The sequence below is a fragment of the Equus quagga genome, chromosome 17, assembly GCF_021613505.1.
Source record: "Equus quagga isolate Etosha38 chromosome 17, UCLA_HA_Equagga_1.0, whole genome shotgun sequence".
Classification (NCBI taxonomy): Eukaryota; Metazoa; Chordata; class Mammalia; order Perissodactyla; family Equidae; genus Equus; species Equus quagga.
The window spans coordinates 18,557,759-18,581,176 of NC_060283.1; the positions used below are offsets into that span (position 1 = coordinate 18,557,759).

General features: G+C 34.7%; 2 pseudogenes; both read right to left on the reverse strand.

Moving 5' to 3' along the window:
• Window positions 1-6,640: 6,640 nt before the first annotated feature.
• Window positions 6,641-7,654, reverse strand: LOC124228530 (olfactory receptor 5D13-like; annotated as a pseudogene).
• Window positions 7,655-13,307: 5,653 nt separating this feature from the next.
• LOC124228531 (olfactory receptor 5D13-like) lies at window positions 13,308-21,170 on the reverse strand (annotated as a pseudogene).
• Between the last annotated feature and the right edge of the window lie 2,248 nt (window positions 21,171-23,418).

Here is a 23,418-nt window from a genome sequence, read left to right on the forward strand (position 1 = left end):
AGATGTAGGTTTCTTCACCCTCCCCGTTTAACTCATAGTGCTATGACTAATTGGTACTTTCAAATCCTTATATTATTTTTAAAAATCTAAGAAATAGATCAAGGGCCAAGGCGGGCAGTAATGAACATGTGGGTACAATTTGGGACATCAAAGTGAAGCTCAGCTCCCTTTCTGGGATCTCCTCTTCACCCTGTTTGTCTTAATTCACCCCTTACTGTCCTTCAATAAATTGTCTGTTTTTCGCTTGCTTTCTCATTATTATATGATTCTTTTGTCCTCCCTTTCGAATCTAAGTTTGGTGCCTGTGGGAGACTTAGCAAACTGCAATCATTACTCAGGTGGATTATGGCAGCTGAGGCACAGCCAACTTCCCTGTAGTGCTGCTAGCTTGCACTGTGAGAACATCAGCTTCCTCTTCCCTTGACTTCTATGGTTATTATGATAGTCTTTGGCTCCAAAAACTTTGATTTCTCCCTATTAGCTAATTCTAAATGTGTCTACTCTGTTCTACCTAAAGCTGTACACTAGTTGATCCCTAGTCTCAATCTTTTTTAATCATGCTGATATTCTCAGCTTATAGTGAAGAACTTTTGCTCCTTTATTCCTTGGATTATTTGATTTTTCTCTTCTTTCACCTGGAACATCCTCTTTTTCTAGTATACTTATGTAGCACTTGCAATATATAAAGCTGTAAATGAAAATCACTATCACCAAGAAAAGTTCCTTTTTCATTCCAGCAATATTTTTCACATTCTTAGTTTACCTGCAGACATCACTATTAGGAAATCAAAATTTTCGTGATATATTGTGTTCACTATTTCTTTATACATATTATTGTTATCTCCTTTCTACAAGATTGTGAGAGTTTGAGGACATTCTCTGATCTTATAATACTCTTTTAAAAATTTTCAGTGTGACTTTACTATGCTAGGCACATGGTGAGTATCCTCAAAGCCAAAATCAAGATGATACCACAGGGAAGGGGGAAGAGATCAAAATTCAGTAACTTGAGCTTTTGGGAAGATGAACTCAGGAGACATTATGGCATTTAGACTAACAAAGAATGCTCCCATCCTCAAAGGCTGCAGGACCTCAATGTCCCCCATATAAGGGAAAGGTAACACAAGATGGATCACCCAACCTGAAACCAACTCACCTGAAGGTTCCGTTTCTATTATTAAGGGTCTCTAATGAAGTCCTTACTCAAACTTGAAACATTATTAAAATATTGAGAAGTTTGTAAGTGTATCAGGAGTCCACAATAAATTTTAATTAAAGTGATGAGAGTATCTTTATTAATATCCAGAACAAATCAGAGAGAGAAAGAAAGAGGAGGGAGAGAGAGACAGAGATTTGGAAGCTGAATCTGACTCCTAGGAGCAAACTGTTAGGCTTATGTACTCCTCCATGACCTCAGGGATGTAGACCCTAGAGAATTCTTATTGAGCTGTTTCTTTTTATATCACAAACTCAGAAATTAGATTGAATGCTCTCCTATATGACATTTTACAAGAATGTAATTTCTTCTAAATTGTTGGAGATAATTCTTCATGAAGCCAACTCATGAATTTCTTTTAAAATATGAATTGTAGAAAATATACAAATTGACTTAGAAAACGTGATTACTAAAGTAAATGGCAAAGGGAAAGATAAATCAGCTGAAATGAAACCATTCAGAGAGAACCTCTGTTAATATTTGCTGCATGATTTTTCTGTCCTTTTCTATGAATTATGTGTGTGTCTTGAAATACATAAACAACGTAACTTGGATTTTGTCTTTTGCATTTAATATAAAGTAATCATTATTGTCCCTGGAAACATTGATTCACGTCACTGGAACTAATTTGCATTTTGTTACAAATATGGGCAATCTGCTCTTGTAAGCTTATGTTAGTACAGTTGAATAATATAATCCTTTTGTGTCCATACCTTCTTAAAAATGACAAATGTATTTTGGAAGCACGTTTAACTCCGAAATCAGAACGTCAGACAATCCATTGGTTCCACCACACCCAAATATCACCCAGTTAGTTGCACTTATGCATTCCCTGGGCCCCTGGCAACTTTACTAACACATGACAGGCTCTACCAGGAACCCCTAACACAACAGAGGCTATTTATCACAAGGCATAGGATTATTTATTGTAGATGACATGGCCTTGCTCCAGAATCTGAGGGATCTGCATTGTTATTTTCCCATTGGGATTGGTGTGAGTTCCACACTGTATCTGCTTCTCACCACTGACCTCTGCACCTTGGACTAGCTCTGCAGCCAATTTCTGCCCCAGTGTCATTCAAAGCTAGCAACCTTCTGTGTCACCTGGTATATGAGTTTTCTATGCTCCATAATAAATTACCACCTACTCAGTGACTTAAAATAATGCATATTTTTATATCACAGTTTCTAGAGGACACAGTCTAGTTACCACCTATCTGCGTTTTCTGGACTCTCCAGGGTGTCATCAGGCTACAATTCAGGCATCAGTCAGAGCTGTGGTTTCATAGGAGGCTCAAGAGGGGAAAAGTCCCCTTCCAAGCCCCTCAAGTTTGGGGCATATTTAATTTCCTTGCGTACATAGGACGGAGGTACCCATTTTCTTGCTGGCCGTTGGTCAGCCACTACTCTCAGATCCGAGAAGCCACCTGCAGTTCCTTGTTACATGGTCTTCTTTGTAGGCCCTCTCACAACATATCTTACTTCTTCAAAGCTAGAAAAGAAGAATCTTTCTAACCTCAGGGAGGTCCCAGTTTTTCTTTCAAGGGCTTTTGCTAATTAAAGTAAGGCCACCCAGGATAAACTCCCATTTAACTAACTAGAAAAGAACAGATTTTGGACTTTAGTTATACATGCAGGAGTATTCATTTTGCTATATAACAGAAACTAACCAAGGAGATGACATCCCCTTACCTTTTCCATATGGTATTGGATAGAAGCAAGTCACAGGTCTCATGTGCACACAATTGGAGGAGACTACACAAAGGTAGATACACCAGAAAGTTGTAATCAATTATCTTAAGGGTTGTTTATCAGACTTGGTAAAACAGTTAGAGCAGTATTCCTAGGTGTGGAATGTGTTGCCTCTAAAAACTTAAAAGAGGTCTTCCAAGAGTTGTGCTTTCTCACTTCTGGTAGGGGACAGACGATGCAATAATTTGTCTTTTATTTTGGAAAGGATTCCCTGGAATGTTTCTGACTACTTCACCCCTAAATACATCATTGAAGTGGCAGGTCCCTGAATTTCATCTTTCCTTCGTTTCGTACTAAAGCCTTCATCATACAAGCCACTTCCTTGTTTATCTTGTTGGTTAGTATGATGCTATCAATGTAATGGACTGGTGTGATGTTCTGCAGCATGTTCAGGTTGCAGAGATTTCTTCAAACCATATCGTGACAGAGAGCTGGAGAATTCACACTGCCCTGAGCAAAACTTTCAAGAAATACTTTTATCCATCCCATGGTAATGTGAATTGTTTATGATTTTCATTTACAATTAAAAAGGAAAATAATACATTTGCCAAGTCAATGATTGCATACCATATCCCATAAGCCACATTCATCTGCTCAGGGGGAACTAGTTGGTTGAGTTTTCCATAGTATATGGTCATTTTCCAAGATCCATCTGGTTTCCTTCTACTTGAAGAACTATTGTTATGATTTCCTTTACTGTAAATCCACTGAAGACCTTCCTTTAGCTTTTTGACCTGAAAAGACTTTGCACTATCTATATTTTTAAAGAATAATTCTTAGACACAAGATCATAGTTCTGAAGTTATTTTCTTCACCAATGTAACAATGTCACTCATTGTCTTCTACCTTCCATTCTTCATTGGAGAATCAGTCATGGTCTTCTGCTTCAAGTAGGAGAGCGAAGATCATTGCAGATCAACATTTCCCCTGAAACAACATTTTTAAAAAGGCAAATTGCAAAAAAAATGTTTGAATGAAAAATTAAAACAATTAGGACTGGATAATTAAAATTTCAAAATGGAAAGAGACCCTCCTTGGTGAGCTGGCAGTCATCAGCTGTTTCCTTCACTGTACACATTTTCTGATTTGGGGAAAAGGCTAAGTTCCAGGTTTGGTGTTTTCAGAGGGGGACTACTGAGAAAACAAAGAATCCAGTAATGCTTTGTGGACACACAAGAATTTATTGAAAATTGAAAACTTAAGAGACCTCAAGGTAATGATGAATTCTTCCCACAGGGCATTTTTTATATTCTGCATGGAGGGCTGGGGATCTGAACCAGAAAGGCAGATTGAAAGTACTACACAAACGTCATGGTGCTTAGGAGAACAAATCTGACAAGAGAATTGAGACCTTCCACAAAATCTTGATTATTTTCCCCTCACAATATTTGTCTGCCTGTTAAGCTGCATTGGGTAGCAGGAGAGACGGCTAAACTCAAACTTCAGAGAGTAGAGCTCAGTCATTATCAGCTTTTCTTATCTGAAGGAGACGCACACTTGTCAGGTCTCAATCAATACTCCAGCCAACTCAAGGAGCAGGAAGGACAATAGAATGGCTGACTCTTGAGAAAACTTTTTTTTTCCCTCCAGCTTGCTCACTTTGATGGGCTTGTTTACTTATCTCTGGGATATCTCTTTTCCCCTTATACCCCATCAATCGTTCCAGTGATCCTTCCAGTACGTTTAAGACAAATCACTCTTCTAATTTCTCTCTCTTTAAAAACCAAGAACAGCTGTTTTCTTGTCCTGATCAGATGTTGACTCGTATCAGCAGGGTCTGGTTTTTTTCTCAGAAATAATAGCAATTTGAAAACTATTATTCTATGTACAAACTAAACTCTCACCTTGAACCTCAAAAGGACGATTACGTGAGGAGATAGTTATACCTTATCAGTACATTCTCAAAGGCTTGGTAACATAGATATAATGAGGTCATCAAAATTGTAATGCAGGAGAAGAATTACATATATTAACAAGTATATGTATACTGTATCATAATTTATTTAGTTATATATAAATTTATATATGTGTGTGAGTGCACATATAATAAATATCTCTCTACGTTAAGAGACAAGATCTTTCCATATCTCTTCTGCCATTTCCTGTTTACCCTTCATAGGTCTATGGAAACAGCTATTCATGGACAAAAATCCACCTTTTCTAGGAAAATCACTTTTTAAAAGACAAAGTCAAAAACAGTTCATAGAAGGACAAAAATATCCATAAACGATACTCTCCTTGCTATTTTCCTTTTTGAGTATTATGGCATATACCATAGAGAACCATTTTCTCCCAAGTTAAAATATTGGATTTCATTTCTCATGAGTGAATACCTAGCAAAGGAATTGTTGAGCTGTGTGGCAAGTGTTTGCAGAACTTCCTAAGATACTATAAACTGTTTCTAAAGTCGTTTTACCTTTTAGTCCCATCTGAAATGTATGAGTATTCTACTTGCTCCACATTTTCACCAATACTTGGCATTTCAGTCTTATTCACTTTAGCCATTCTAACTAGTATTCAGTGGTGTCACATTGTGGATTTAATAATAATTTCATTGATGACTGATGATGTTTAGCATTTTTTCATGTGTTTATAGATGATTTGTATATCTTGTTTTGTCAAGTGCTAAAATATTTCGCCAATACTTGAAGTAAATTTTTTGTCTTCTTGTTTTGAGTATAAAGAGTTCTCTATATGTTCCACATACGAATCCTCTGTCAAAAATATATTGCAAATACTTACTCATACTCTGTGGCTTACAGTTTTATTTTCTTAATGGCGTCTTTCAACATTAGGAAAATTTTACCAAAAGTTTTTAATGTAGATGAAGTTTCTTTCATCAATGTTTTTGATGATCCATCCTTTCTGCGTTTGATCTAAAAAAATTCCTGCCACAAATTTAAGAAGATTTTTCTGTGATTTGTACTAAAATATTTTAGTTTTAATTTTTATGTTTATATCTATGATCCATTTCATTTAATTCAAGTTATTAGTTAGGTATAATGTGAGGTAAAAGTTACATCTCACTTATTCATATGAATATCCAGTTACCTCAGAATTATTTGTTGACAATCATCTCTCCATTGAATTATAATAGCGTGTTTGTTGAAATTTAAATCACCTCATATGCTTGAGCCAATTTTGAGACTCTATTACCCTAATAACCTTCCGCCTTTATTGCTAAATTTTTTTAAATAAACTAGGATATGAATTTAGGGAAAGCAGAACAATAATTTATTCAATTTTGTTTGTTCGTCAGCAAGCTATAATTTTCATGAATAAAAGTCAACTTTTGCTATTCAATACAATAAATAGCAAAAGGTTGGTTGCTGTACAAGATACAGTAAGTTTAAGCATTTATTAAAGCCATCTCTGAAGTATGAGCTTCCCGATTATAATTCTAAGGAACTATTCTAGATCTGCACATATTTGATGAACTGAGAATTGGTTTTAGTTTGGAAACACACACTATATAATTACACTATATGATAAAGCATTTAAAAATAATTTACAAATATTGCAAAATATGGACCAAGAGTTTTATTTTTAAAATTTTGGTTTCCATGTTATTTAGATCTATTTCACAAAAAAGTATGCAAAAATACAAACTCATAAAGCGTACTGCCACAGATATGTTAACTAACAGCCTATTGATTAAATGATTGGAATTATCTATTGGGCTACAAGAGGTGAATAATCCGTATCATAGCAAATCAATTTTTTCAGAAATAAAATAATGAATCTAACAATATTATGTTGAGTAAAAACGCAATTTTGCGACACTAATTTTCTGCATATGTCTTTCACATCTTTGTTCCTAAGGCTGTAGATCAAAGGATTCACTATGGAAATCACTACTGTGCGAAACACAGAAGCCACTTTAACTACGAACCAAGAAGTTTTAGGATTAGGGATACAGTAAAGGAAAAGAATGGTTCCATGGAAGATGGTGATGGCAGTCAAGTGGGAGGCACAGGTGGAGAAAGTGTTCTGGTGCCCACTTGCAGAAGGCATCCTCATAACAGTGATAAAAATGAATATATAGGACAGCAGAATAATCATCAGGCTGCTGCCCTTAGTGAATATGTTAATAATAAAACACAGCATCTGGCTGATATATGGGTGTGGGCAGGAGACAGAAACAATTACACAGTGGTCACAGAAAAAATTATTTATGATACTAGACTTACAATAGGATAATGCAAGAAGAAAATATGTGAGTGTCAGGGCACACACTATACTCCATGAGTAGGACCCAGCCACCAGCAGCACACAAAGCTTCTGAGACTTAGTAGTGGTATAAAGCAAGGAGGTACAAACTGCCACAAGATGGTCATAGGCCATTGCTGCTAACATGAAAGTTTCTGTTACAGCAAATATCCAAGCAAAACAAAATTGTAGAATGCAACCAGAGAAAAAGATGGCTCTGTCTTCCACAATTGAGTTCTAGAATGGTTTAAGTGTAACTATAGTGGAACAACAGAAGCCTACAAAGGACAATTGGCTGAGAAAAAAGTACATACTTGTGTGGTTTTGGATTGATCTTGATGATTATTATCATGTCCAAATTCCCCACTGCAGTGACTGTGTAGGTAGACAAGAAAGCTCAGGAAGAGTGGAATCAGGAGTTCTGGATATTCTGAAAAACCCAGGAGGTATGATACTTTGATTTCCTTCAAAAAACATGATTCCGGTTGAATAAAAAACCAAAAGTTATTCCTGGAAAATACAAGTGAATAGAAAGGAGAAACAGAGAGAAGAAAGAGGCTTCCTTTACCTCTGTGAAGTTGATACAGAACAGTGATTCTCAAAATCTGGTTCCCAATCAGCAGAAGCAGGAGCACCTGAGAATTTGTTAGGGCTACAGATTTTCCAGCTGCATCACCATCTTGCTGAATCAAAAACTCTGTTACCGGGTCCACAATATGAGATTTAACCAGCCCTCCAGGGGACTTTGATGCATGCTAAATTATGAGAACAACTGGTATAGAAGATATATAGTAATTATTCTGTTGTTTAAAATTCAGCTCTTGTTAGTATTATTAATATAGAATTGAAACACAAATTTAGAGAATGAAAACATTGTAAAAAAAACAGACGTAACAGAGTCAGAACAGAAGCACAGAGCACTTTGTTAGGGGTCTAAGAATCACAGCAAAGATTGAGGGGATCACTTGGCGATGCACATGTTGCCACACAAACCTTAATATTAATTATTTTTATATTTTTGACATTTTTTAGACATAACACAGAATTAAATACCCATAGAATTTATGAGTTGTAATAAATCTTAAAATGTATCTAGTTCATGCCTTCCATCTAATGCATGGGAATTCAATACAGAATTTTATCCATGACATGACCATGTAGACGCCATCAAAACGTCCCAGTAATAATTTTGTGTTTTTTATTGACATTTCTTTAACATTTCTAATCTTATTAACTAAAGTTAGTAAATTAAATTTTCATTCACTATTGATTAATATGCTTTTAGGTCATCCATTCTGATACATATATATTAAAAATTATGCATATATATATCTAAATATATAAATTGTGTATATATGTATAACTTTTTTTGAAAACAGCACAAAAGTGTCTTATATTCATCAACAATAGTTACATAAAAAATATGTTGTATGAGCCAATGAAAATTACACATTTTCTTAACCAACGAGAAGTGAGCCCTGTTTTATGAGGAGGCAAACTGGAGAAGATAAGGAAATGAGAGCAGTGAGAGCTTAAAATGAAGGGCCCCAAGTTATAAACATGACACTATGGTAGAATTAGATGAACGATCCTTTCCATCTTCTTAGCTTTGCCTGTAGCAATTGTCAGTCTCCAGACTCAGCTCTGTGAGCGCCTACCTTTACATGTGCTACAAGCAACCTTGGACATAAAGCATCTATCATCAGCATATTCTTTCCAATAGCAAGTGGCAGTTTTCAGATACATTGTAAATATCCATTACTGGTCAGTCTATATTAATAAGTGAGATCTGAATGTATTACCAAAACCCTGGCATATTAGGGAGATTACAATTCCTGCTCTGGCTTATTGGCGCGCTTGCTAGGTCAATAACAAAAAGATACTCAGGAAAACACTTGGTACTCAAGTTCTAACAATTTCAAATAATTTTGGTGAAAATCAATGGATTTGTTTAGGTTTGTACTCAAATTGAAACTAGGATTATAAGATTTCAAAAATCAACATATATCCCATAAATTTTCTGTGACTTGCTCATTGCTCATTATTGCCAGTTTCTGTAATACAAAATGCAATAGTCAGAAACACTTCATGCCCTGTTAATGACAATTAAAATGTCTCTGATCATGGGGTCAACCCAGTGTCAGAGTGATTAGGTTTGTGTGCTCCACTTCAGGAGCCTGGGATTTGTGGGTTTGGATCCTGGGTGCGGACCTACACACCACTCATCAAGCCAGGCTGTGGTGGCATCCCACATACAAAATTGAGGAAGATTGGCACACATGTTAGCTCAGTGACAATCTCCCTCAAGCCAAAAGAGGAAGACGGGCAATAGATGTTAGCTCAGGGCCAATCTTCCTCACACACACACACAAAAACTCTCCGATCATAAAGAGGGTCATTTATAATTTTTGGAATGATCTACATGAGCTGTATCTCCATGTTTTCCACCTAAAGTGAAAGAAACCAAAAAAGAAATGAAACAACTGGAAACCAGAACATTTTGATTAATTTACTGAGGATTCCCTTTGATGATTAATGAACCTCAACCATTTTTCTTCTCAGTAATCAAGCATTCTTGAAGATAGCAACAGGCTAGAAGTTTGTAACAAAAATGGCAGTATATTTCAAGGGATATGCCAGTAAAATGGCATTGTAACTACAAGACATAAGAAATCACAGAGAATACACAGAAAATGCTAAAGGCTGAAACCATAGTCTAAACTCTGCCAAAATCTGCGTCTTATATCTGCCTCTATGACAATGGAGATACAGACTACAGAGAATTATAATTGAAGTAGTACTCAGTGGGCCATGAGCCATACAATTAGCAGAAACACTGTTTCTTGTATCATTATGGTAGATGCATTTTCTTCTAAATCATTACAGATAATTACATCACCGCATCTATTCCATTAATTGCTTATAGATATCAAATTATTGAAATAATACATATTGATTAAACTGTATATGGCTGAGTTTTAAATAAGAAAAAAAAGACAATCCAGAAATAGCTGTTATTGACTCAACTGCGTTTTAAACTCCACATTCAAGTTTAGAGAGCAGAAATTTGGCCAATGCTACCCTAAACAAACGATGACTATGACCGCCATCAGTGAAAAAATGGGAATATCATTTATCTCCTGATATGATGTGATGAGAAAGACTTCGTCTCTGTGATGTTCTTCCCCCAAAATCCATAATCCCAGCTTAATTTGAGAAAATCATCAGGTAAACCCGTATTTAGAAGTCTTCTACAGGCTAACTAGCCAGTACACATTAGGACTGTCAAAGTCAAGAAAAACAAGAGTGAGAAATTGTCACACACCAAAGGAAGCTGGGGAGACCTGACAACTAAATGAAATGTGGTACCCTGGATATTATCCCAGGAAAGAATAAGGGCATTAGTGAAAAAAACTGATGGAGTCCAAATAAAGTTTGAATTTTAGTGATCATATTGTACTAATGTTTCCTTTTAAAATTTTATTTTATTGTGGTAAGAACACTTAACATGAGTTCTATCCTCTTAATAGATTTTTTTTTGAGGAAGATTAGCTCTGAGTTAACTACTGCCAGTCCTCCTCTTTTTTTGCTGAGGAAGCCTGGCCCTGAGCTAACATCCGTGCCCATCTTCCTCTACTTTATACATGGGACACCTACCACAGAATGGCATGCCAAACGGTGCCATGTCTGCACCCGAGATCTGAACCGGGAAACCTCGGGCTGCCGGGAGAGGACGTGTGCACTTAACCATTGCACCACGGGGCCGGCCCCTATTCTCTTAGTAGACTTTTAACTGTACAGTGCAATATTGTTGACTACAGACACAATTTTGTACAGCAAATCTCTAGAGTTTATTAATCTTGCTTAACTGAAATTTTATGCCCATTGATTTGTAACACTCTTACTCTCCCAGCCCCTGGCCACTATCATTTCACTCATTGATTTTATGAATTTGATTATTTTAGATACTTCACGTAAGTGGAGGCATTCAGTATTTGTGTTTCTGTGACTTGATTATTTCACTTAGCATAATGTCCTTAAGTTTCATCCATGTGGTCACATTTTTCAGAATTTCCTTAATTTTTAAGGCTAACTTTTATTCTATTGTATGTATATACCACATTTTCTTTATCCATTTATTTATCCATGGACACTTAGGTTGTTTCCACATCTTGACTATTGTGAATAGTTCTTCAATGAACATGGGAATGCCAATACCTTTTTAAAAGCTACATTTCAATACTTTTTCACACACATCCAAAAGTAGGATTACTGGATCATATGAAGAGCCTCCATATTTTTTTCCATAGCAGCTGCACTATTTTTCATTTCCACCAACAATGCACAAGTGTTCCAGTTTCTCTGTATCCTAGACAGCACTTGTCTATTGTTTATTTGATAGTAGCCATCCTGATCCTTGTGAGATGATGTCTCATTGTGATTTTGAATTGCAATTCCTGGATGATTAGTGTGACGTCATACATTTTTTTCATATACCTTTGGCACATCTTCTTAGAAGAAATGTCTAAATCATGTCCTTAGTCAACTTTTTAGTAGGCATTTTCTTTTGCTATTGAGCTGTATTTGTTGCTTATATACATATTGAATATTAATCTTTTATCAGATGTGTAATTTGCAAATGTTTTCTCCTATGCTGTTTGTTGCCTTTTCAATACTGAGAAGATTTTCAGTGAAAAAAATAATTGCTAAGCCAATGACAAAGATAATAATGTTAATATTTCAAATTTTATTTTGTCAATTTTTTAACCATATACGTCTATCAATAAATTTATAGGTGTACTTATAGATCCATCATAAATCTATGAAGTGATAAAGACTTTTTACTCAATATATCAAAATCTTTGTTGCCTCTCCCCTCCATCATAAACCTGATCAAAAGGAGCAATGATAATGAAGGAATAAATCAAATAACAACGTCACTCTAATAAAGACAATGGCAAAATAAACACCAGCTGATATGATTTTCCCATAATTTCAGAAACATGTAAAGAGAATGGGGAAGTATAGACTAATGAAGTGGAAAAGGCATAGCTACAGTTAAGAATGATTTAAGGTGCACATCTAAAGAGTAAGTATAGTTTTTAGAGCCCAGAAGTCTCAGACTTCAAAGGTATGTAGTAAATGAACAAAATAAATCCTGAAGTTTGTTTGAAAATGTAAAAGGCCAAGGACAACCAGTATCCACCCATGGAGAAGTGAAAGATGAAAAAAGTTCTCTAAGGGATATCAAGATTTCTTTCAAACTATAATAATTAAGAATATGTAGTAATGGAAAATACTTCAATGGAATGCAATAGAGACTCAAGAAGCTGACTGAATTAGATTGAATAATTGGGTTCAATTATTCACCATCTCCTTGCATTCATAAATTCTACATACTTTATTAATGATGGAATCTATTTCTTCACCTTCGGATTATGAGTCCAGTCCTGTAACATGTTTAATGATCTGCTGGCAGAAAAGCAAGTATGGCAGTTCTTAGCCTAGGCTTTAATAGACCTTGAGTATTTTCATCTGGTTTACAGCTTTTCTGACATTTCCATAATGCAAGTAGCCAAATAGTCTAAAGATGATAAAGGACATGTGGAGCAATCAGTACTCACAGAACTGTGTGTGAAGCAAAATGTTCTATCTCACAGCCTAGGGCAGAACTACCTCAGATGACCTCCTGATCTTTGAAAATAGTTGTTCTTTTAAAGCATTGATTGTTTGATGGATTTTTCAAGAGATATTGTGGCAACAGCTGACAATTATACTGATAAACACACATATGGACTCTTCATTTATGACAAGATTAGTATTAAAGAGCAGCAAGGAGAGAATGGATTTTTTTCAGTAAACAGCCTGTGACAATGATATATTCATCTAGTTAAAAATGAGAGAAGTACTATGATTGTTGGTGATTGACTACACTATGTGTTTGGCTAAGTTTGGCTCAGTTCCCTTGTTTTCTCATTCCAGGACCAGGCTGAAGGAACACTCTATTTGTAGTATGCTCTTCTCCAAGTTGAATGCACAAGCTCAAGGAAGAAAGATTCAAACCATGTAGGGGTATTTAAGGATTCTTCTATGATGTAACTTATGATACATTCACTCACTTTCCATTGTCTCAAACAAGCCACATGGGAATTGCTCTCTCTCTGCCTACAGAGAAGCATGACAAAGATGAGGATAGAACAAATAATATTGAACCAGTAAAACAATCTATCATAGACTGAAACCTCATACAATCCACAAAAAAATGAATTTTAGGTGACTCATAGAGCAAAATATGAAGAACAACAAACATTCTTGAATATAACATATGTAAATGTCTTATTGACCTCAAGGGTAGATAAATATAATCTTCAACAATTACAAAAACATTAAAAAAGTAATGCATTTGACTAAGTTAAAATTCAAACTTACTCTTTATTTGAGGAAATTGAGTGAAAAGTAAAGTCAAAATGCAAAAATACTTTCAAGACGTAACAGTAGAAGAGATTATATTCATAATGTAAAATAAATTTTTGAATAAATAAGAAAAATGACATACTAATTTAAATGAAGACTGGTAAATGTCCTAAGAAATCACTTTAAAAAGAAAAAAATCCATAAACACATTAAAATGTGCCTAACCTCAATAATCATAAATACTCTAATTAAAACTACAAATGAAATATTCTAAATCAAATAAATGGGTAAAAATCATCATAATATCTAATAATACTGAACACTGGTAGGGAAGTAAATTATAATTTTAGAACTTTCAAACATTGCTTTAAGAGTCTAAACTGATAAAATCACTTTGAAATATTAAGAACTAAATAAATGCATACTACTTCTAGGCATAAAACTCATTCTAATGAGTACTTATGTGACGTGTAATGGTATACTTGCCCCCAAATTGAAACATCCCAACTATCCATCATAGTAGACTGGAATAAAGAAAAATCCTGTAATATTTAGAATATAAAATATATAATAGAAGCAAATCGAATAAGCTATAAATATTTGCAACATGAATGATTTGTAAAATGTAATATTCATTTATAAAAGTCAGATATATGATATACATAATAAATTATTTCCTTCCCATAAAGTTGCAAAGAAGGAATATGAATTTATATTTTTTGAGAGGCATAGTTAGATATCGAATCTATATAGAAAAGTAACTGCATCATTTTGATAAAAATCATCCTTTTGAGTCTTGCTGAGAGTAGGAAGAAAGGGCCAGTAACTGCTCTATGTATGGATCTACTTGAGAGTTATACTGGTGTTTGTTTAAAAAATATGTTTCAGTACGTTTTAAATTTAAAATGACGAAGTCAGAGTATTAAGCAGATGCTACATTTTGCAGGGATAGATTATCATCATAAATGTAATAAAAACTATTGCACAATGTGAGGCTAGGGAGTAAAATACATTGACTTTATATTTTTCAAAAGTGACTATGGATGATCTGAGATTCATGCCTTATGTAAGGATAAAAAATATGGGAAGTATACTAATTTGGTACTAACTGCTAAAAACCCACTTAATGAGAATGATGACTCAGAAAGCAGAGACATGAAATCATTGTTCTATTTTGGAGACAAAACATGACTGACAGACGTTTGAGAGAGGCTACAGAATAATAAAATAAATAATGTCTTCTCCTTTGCTTGTTTAAGAACTGAGTAGCTGTGGAAGGCATTTACTGATATAAAAAAATTGGTAGATGGGAAACGCTTACTGTTGAGAATGGATGATCAAAAAGTGTACTTTATTAATCTCAGTCTTTTTATCAATGCATAATGGATATAAATTTTATTATGGGAAGAATGTTGATCCCTTGGAAAATGGTGATGGCAGTCAGCTGGGAAGCACAGGTAGAGAGCTCTTTTTGGAGTCCATCAGTAGAAGGCATCTGGATGATTGTGACAACTATGACAAGATAGGAGGAGAGGATAATCAGGAGGCTACAAGCCTCACTGAATATAGAAATGACTAAACATGTCAACCGACTGAAATAGGGGTCAGAGCAGGATAAAGAGAGGATGGCGGAATACTCACAGCCAAAGAGATTTATGGTATTAGAACCACAGAAGGATAGTTCCGAAAGAGAATATGATATTGTCAAGGAACATATTCCATCACATATGTAGGTTCCAGCTATGAGGAGGGTGCAGAGTTCATGAGACATAGCAACTGTGTAGAGAATAGGATTAGTAACAGCCATCAACCGGTCATAGCCCATACCAACATGAACATTTCTGTAATCACAAATGCACAGTCAAAAAAAATTGTACCATGCATCCTTTGAAGGAAATAGTTCTGTATTCCATGACTAAGATTTCTAGCAGTTTGGGTGTAAATAAACTGGAATAGCAAATATCCAGAAAGGATAAATGGTTGAGAAAAAAAGTACATGGATGTGTGGAGTTTGGGATTGATCTTTATGACCACAATTATGCCCAACTTCCCCACCAGAGTGACCATGTAGATCGTCAAGAAAACCAGGAAGAAGAGTACCTGAAGGTGTGAGTATTCTGAGAAGCCCAGGAGGATGAACATGGTCACGGAGCTCTGATTTCCCTCACTCAGTATCATGGTTATTGATTTAAAAAAAAGAAGAAGGAGAAATAAAGGAAAGAAAAATAGAAACTGTGCAGCAGAACTTGAGAAAGTGAGGCAAGAGGAATTCAGGACAGCTCAATGTAAACCATTGAAGACAATGTGGTCAGTGCGCACTCTTGAGTGTTCTGTTCCACTTTGAAGTCTCACTTGAAAACTTACTGACTTTTTGATTATGAACAATTACCTTTGTCCTTCAGTACTTTAGTTTCCTCATCTGGAAAACAAGAAAAAAATAGTACATATCAATGGTATTATTTTATATAAGTGATCTATAAATGTGTGTGATATTTAGAGCATTGAATACCCTACGATAATATATAATTATATGAGAACAAAGCAGACATAGAGCGAAATCAGAAAAACATTGAGTAGATAATAGTAGTCATGTGATCATGGCAAAAGTGGTCTTGGGAAATTACATACTTTTAGCACATCAAAAAAAAGTAAATTTCTTTGGGGAAAAATGTATAATCATACATTCATAATTCTGTATCAATATTTTGAATGTTTGTGTTTTCCAGGCATGTTCCATTATCAAGGGTTCATAGAATATCTACTTAAAAAGATCTTTAAGTAATTTGGAGAAAAATTCCACTGATAACTATGTTCTTTCAATTACACATGACCATATGTTCATATAAAGGCTCAAAATGCTCAATGATTTATAACTATCTTCTGAGGAAATGTTTTGGAGATGTTCTTGAAAGATTCATATTGACATTCTTTTGCTGGTTATGAAGTATATTTGTAGTGCATATTGTATTAAAAAGGAAAAAAATATGCTTGTCAGTGATTATAAAACACAGAAACAAATAGTACTAAAAAAAGAAATATCTCTTACAACAATAACCAAAACCCTTCTTCTGGTGTGGCGAACTCAGGTGTGGTGGCTATGAGGAATGAAAAAAATGTGTAAGAATCAAAAAAATAAGTATTTTATTTTTGTAAACCAACAGGCATTTGAATATCAGGAATTTCATATGATTGAACCTGAGAAAAACTGACTCTAGAAATGAATGTGGGGATGTAATGAGTAAGGCACTGCTATCTTGAACCCATCTGTGATTTGGCACCATTTTTGGCTTTGTTTGCAACAAGCAACAGTCTGTCATCAACCTGCTATTAAACCCATCAGCTGAGCAACCACATTTCCATTACATGGATGACTGGGTTGACATTTTGTGAACTGAGTGTATTTAATCACATGTGTTGATGAAAACATCTTCTCTAAATTCAGTAACTTAGATTGCTTTCAGTGGATTGCATCCATGCAGGTTAAGAATTTTAAGATAATTAACTTAACTAAAGTTTTCTATAAAATGGGGTTGAATAAAAGCTGAACAATCTACTTCTTAGAACTGTGGGAATCACTACGTAAAATTTTTTATAGAACCACTTATATAATATGTTACAAATTTTAGTTGTCGTTATGTTTTCAGGCAATAACAACAAAACATGGCCTATGTTGAATCTGCTTCATGTTCAGGACAACTTTTCATCAGCTGTCTTCTGGTTTATTAATACTATGCTGATAGTTATTAGCAAAAAACAGAAGCTTTTCATTGATATTGGAAAAAAATAAAAGCTTTGTACAACAACAACAAAAAGATACAATCTGCTACTAGAAAATAGAAAAGAAAGAAAGCTAGATGAATCTGTTATATGAGTAAAGCTTCTAGAACTTGGATTGGGAAAGAACCGCTGGAATTGTTAGATCATGCTCTACCTAATAGAAACTAAGTAGATCTTTGTGAAAGATTCCTAACCAAGATTAAGACAAGACTTGACACAGTTAAAAAGCAGATAATTCCTGAATATTCTCATATACCCTGTGTTCAGTCTTCATTAGCAATAATTCTACTGCTCCTCCTTACTTTAAGGCTCCTGTCCTCACAGCTAATGATCCCCCTTCAAACTCTTTCAGTGAAACTTACCAAAGCAGTAACTATCATAGTCAATTCTATGTTTGAAAACTTCTGTTAACTAGTATTCTTCCAAATATATTTTCTGGCACTTTCAAGGTCCAATTGGATCTAAATCTATCTCTGTAGTTCACAGAAATTAAATCTAACACCCTTTTACGTTATAGACCTTCAAATATTTGAAGGCATTTAAAATGCTTCTCTTGCTCTTTCTCTTTAGGTAAATATTTTTAGTGTTAGTTTCATGTATGTGTGTGTTTTCCATTTTTTCCTCACACTGGTTTCTAAATATTCCAGAGGATCTACTCAATGCTCTGGGTATACCATTGACCTCTGTGAGCTGATACTGAAACTAGAACTAAACATACCTGCTCAGGAATTTCCTGCCAGGCCAAGAGGCAGCAAACTCGGTAATCTGGTCTTATTTACTCCATTTCTAATAGTAGTGCCTAATTGAGCACTTGAGGTCAAGTATTTGAATGGTGTTAGGTCAATCTACTCCCTTGCCAACGTTTTTCCATGATTTACAAGTAAGTAACAAATCCTATGCATATGCACGTGAAGTTTTGAGACAAAGTTCAGGATTGTGCATTTATTATTAAATCTCATGCATTGTTTGGTTCTTTTATTCTCCTCTTGCTGCTTGCGTGATCTTCCATTCTGATTGGCTTTACTGTCGACCACACTGCTTCTTGTTTATACTTAGGCCACTCTGTCTACCTGAAATGTCTTCGTCGTTTCTTCAGCTTCCTTCAATATTGCCAATTATCAGTGCACAATCCATTCCCCTTGCAATTTGGGCTATTTGTTAAATTTTTGACAAACATTCTTTCACCTTCACTTTTGAAGAGTACACGTGTTCTGTTCAACATATTGTGCCCGATACAAACTTTAAGTCAAATAATCACAGGAAGTCTTAACAATCTACAAGAGCTAAAGATCAATGACAACGAATGTAACACTTCCTCCCCCATCTGACAATCATTTGAGGGCCAGGCTCCTGTTGTATATTTATTAGTTTACAAATAAAACAGGTACTTAAAATGCATGAAGAAGACAGTAATTGTTAAGATAACATTATGGTGATAATTTTATCAATGTCATTGTGATATTCTGTTTAATTAAATTAGCTTGGTACCTGACAGTATAACTGAGGTTGAATGAATAACTACTTCTTTGTTCACAGTACAGAAAAAAGAAAATAAACATCCCATTTATTTTTTCTTATCAGAAACTTTTTTTATACAACTCTAACATCGACTGTTTATTTTTTTTTCCTCATTCAGAGATGAGATTTGAATGGAGGGAGAAAAGGCACCATCGCATCATGCCATTTCATAAAGAACGTGGACTTAAGGAAGCAGATCCCGCTAGTTCGGATTCACCCTTTGTCATTTATTACATATGTAGCTTTAGCTAATTCTTTAATATTATGAATCTTAGTTTTATCACCTTGAAATGTGGATTAAAAACCTAGGTCATTTAATATTTAGTGTGAACATCTTGAGTGAGATTTGACTTTAACATATCTGAGAGTAATTCCTATGCTTAGCTAAAGCCTCCACAACTATGAGCTCCCTTCCATCTTGACTCTAATGCTGCTGATCTCCAAGAATGTAACATCAGTACCAAGTCTAGAAAATATTTGCAGGGCAAATTTTGGGAGCTATTTTAAAAAAGGGTCTTATATCCTGGACTCCTTTTAAGTTCAGATTTTTCACTCAGTCTTGGATTCACAATGGTATCCATTTCTAATCCACTTATATAGAATCTTCAATACCCCTTACTTTCCTAACCACATCTGGATCTTTCTGACCCTTTTCTTGCCATCTCATCTCTATGATTGTGGACAAGGCAATAAGGGGAAAATGAAAAAAGAGAAATAGTCAAAATATGCCTCCCCCTTCATTTCCACTATTATCAACTCTCCACTCACCTGAATATATGATTTCCAACTGCTTCCAAACTACAGTCCAATCTGTAAGATTACTTTTTGCTTACTCTCATTTAGCCTAGAATGCAATAGTGTCAAGGTTTGGGAAGGCATTTCATACTAAATGCATCAAATTGAAACTCATTAGCTTGGATTTCTATAATATTCCAGGAACTATATAATCACATCCTTTTTTTCACTACAATGCTACTTCATTTACAAGAATATTTTAAATCTTTATTGTACAAAAATAGGGCATTGATATTTTATAATCTTCCACTGTTTATGCCTCTAAAATTGCACCTCTACCTTTGTTCTTTTACACGGTGTCATTATTTCACCAGTTACTAGATAACTCTTCTAAGAAAACATTGCTCGTTAATCTAAGTGTCTTTTCTCTCACTCTGTTTTCTTTTCACTCATATCTTCACAGTATTTATACAACACCCTTTATATTTTGCTATGTTTATTGATATGTGTCTGTGTGCGTGTGTGTGTGTTAGCTTTTTCCCCTGAAGAATATAATTTCTTTAGAATAAGACTTACATTTAACATTTCTCTTATGACCCCTAATGTGCTTAACATAGAATATTTTCAAGGTCAGGACAATGGTCCTGGGAATAATGAAAGTAGAATTTAACCTGTTGATTATAACCATGAATGAAGTAGATATTGCTGTTAGTCAGCTCATGTAGGTTTTTCCTTTCAAAAATTCGTTAGGTTCCAATATCCTTCACTTCAGAATGAAAGGATGATCCTAGGTAGAATCAAGTCATCAAAAGCCAGATATTCCTAATGTATTTATCATTGAAGCCTTCCTTGTTAGTATTAATAAACTGCATACATATTCTGTCTCAAAATTGAAATTTTTGTTTAATTTTTTCAAATCTTTTAGGCAGACAGCTGATGATTCTTGCTAAAAATAACTTAATGAAGATACCAAAATTTCATTTTTGCAACTGTCAAGAAATTGTGGAGGAAGCACAGAGATGTCCTTGGGATGTATACAGAGCAGGAAATTATATTCCATGATCATATTGTTTGTTTTATGCCTAACTACTTGACCATGGGGACACAGGCCTTGGAGAATTCTGACAAAGTTTGTTGTCGTGAGCTACAAACACAATAATTAGAGGAAATTTCCTCTTCTGCAACTTAGAATATAATTTCATCGAAATGATTAACATGTAGATCTTTATGTCTTAAAAAACTACCTCTGCAAAGAGACTATAATTCTTAAAATCATGAAAAAATATAGTCACAACCATCCAACGTCTTCGACATAATTATTGTTGATATGATATGCTTTTTTCATCTATTTTGCTTAAGTGTTGGCACAAGTATTTATATAGAAACACATCTAACGTTATACTGTAGATATTTTGACATTCAATAATTTATTGTTTGTTATATCCTGAATATGCAATTCCTTCGGCTGGCAGTTGAGAGAGGATATGCTATTTACCTGCCTCTTGGCTATAGATCCAGCTGTATTGTTCAGTTCAGTCATAGGGATCATCGTGTTGATATTTTAAATCCCTCTCTGTGATTCCTACACCAACTCCTCTGAGACACAGATCAGGAAAGAAAGAAAGTGGTGTTAAATATTGACCTCTCCCAACACAGGCCTTCCAGGAAAAACAGTCACATTTATACCTACAATATCTAAAATTTTAAAAGAAGTGTAGCATATACATTAATTGGTAGAAAAAAATTAACCTGTAACCATCACTTAATACAACCATTAGTGAACTAACATATAATCTAACATACATTTAGCTCCATAGTTAAAATATTTACTTTCAGGCTGAAAGTATAACCTGAGATTTTTGAAAAAAATTTTGTATTATATTAGTGTAAATTGACTGCTTTTTCAAGAGTCTTTACCAAAATAAACAACATCCTGTTCTAAAAGGATTTTGCAGCTATTCAGTCTTTTTTGCTTTTGTTTTACCTTCCACTAAAAGACAGAAAGCTAGAGTATGAAAATTACAAGTTACATGACTCCAAAATCAATAATTAAGAATAATATATTCTATTTTTTAGCCTAGAAACCTTAATGAATATACTAAATGCTCCATGATGCATGCTCAAAATTCCTAAATTCTTTTTGTATTCTTAAAATCTTTATTGAGCTACAAACACTCAAAGATTTTTATAGTACCTGATAGGAACAGTTAGTATGTCACCTGGTTGATAAACAATTAAAAATTAATGTGAGGCTGGCCTGGTGCTGCAGTGGTTAAGTTCACACATTCTGCTGTGGCAGCCCTGGGTTCACTGGTTTGTATCCCGGGTGCGGACCTATGCACTGCTTGTCAAGCCATGCTGTTGCAGCCATGCCACATATAAAGTAGATGAAGATGTGCATGGATGTTAGCTCAGGGCCAGTCTTCCTCAGCAGAAAGAGGAGGATCGGCAGTGTGTGTTAGCTCAGGGCTAATCTTCCTCAAAAAAAAAAAAATTAAAGTAAACCTTTTGTAACTATCGTGATACACTGAGTATTGAGAATGTTGTTGTATACCCCTAAAAAGTAAGTTACATAAGACACAGGATTTGACGCAAAGCATTCTAGTAAAGAGTGTTTAATTTATGGATATAAAACTCTAAATCATGGGAAGAAATAAGTAACATTTAATAGACTAAATTAGAACCACAACACATGCATATGGTTCTATTCTCTGCTTGTAAACCTTAATCATGATTAGTAAGACACACTTAGAAAAGGAAAGTTCTTATATTTATTCTCAAGCAGTAATTTGCTTAGAGCAACTCAATGACCCATCAATTATTAGAAAATTTTGTAAAACCTGTCCCAGACTTGAGTTATCTGTTATCTGCCATAGAGTTATCTGGCATTATCAAGAAATAATGTGTTTCTTGAGGTAAATGTTTTAATCAATCTTTGGTAGAGTTTCAACCAAACTTTACATTTCTCCCTATACCCCTGATCATTGACTTGTAATTTTGCAGTCCTATAAGAGGTAGATAATTTTCTCATACTTTGACTTTGGGCTTAACCACGTATTTTGCTTTGATTCATAAAATACTAGCAGGTGAGACCCTAATATGGGCTTGAAATACGCTTTTGTTGTTGGGCACACTTTACTGTGACTTAGCATTCAGTGTAGACCATTGGCTAAATGGTCCAACAGAGAAGATATCCAAACAGGTCTTTAGATTGAAGTTCATCTAGTTAGCTCAGTCTTGACAGGTGACCCAGCTGGTATCAGCTGAGCTAGCTCAGTCAAATCACTGATTGAAAAGGATTGTTACTGTTGCATCTCACTGGAGTTCATGACTGATTGTTTCCTTTTTTCAATAAATCCCTGATGCTTGAATAAGATCTATGTATTGTATTATCAATATCGTGGTTGCTGCATTGTACTATCGCAGTGGAAACTGGGTAAAAGACATTGAGATCTCTCTGTATTATTTCTTACAAAAAATAAATCTAAAATCATATCAATAAAATTTCCAATAAATAAATAAATAATATACAACTACTTTGACATGCATGGAAAAACCAGAGTCATGGGCACGTACATCCAAAATGTGTACCATCTTGTGCCAGTTTATAGAAAGAAAATATTGTATATTTTGTCATTCTACCGATTATAATTCAACTACACCATATTCTGGAGTATCCAGAACTTAACCACTAAGCCACGGGGCTGGCCCCTGAACTTTTTAAGGAAGATATATTTTGTATTTATTTTTGGTTGTCTGTGATCTTCCAATGCTAAGATGGTTCTTATGGAACTAAA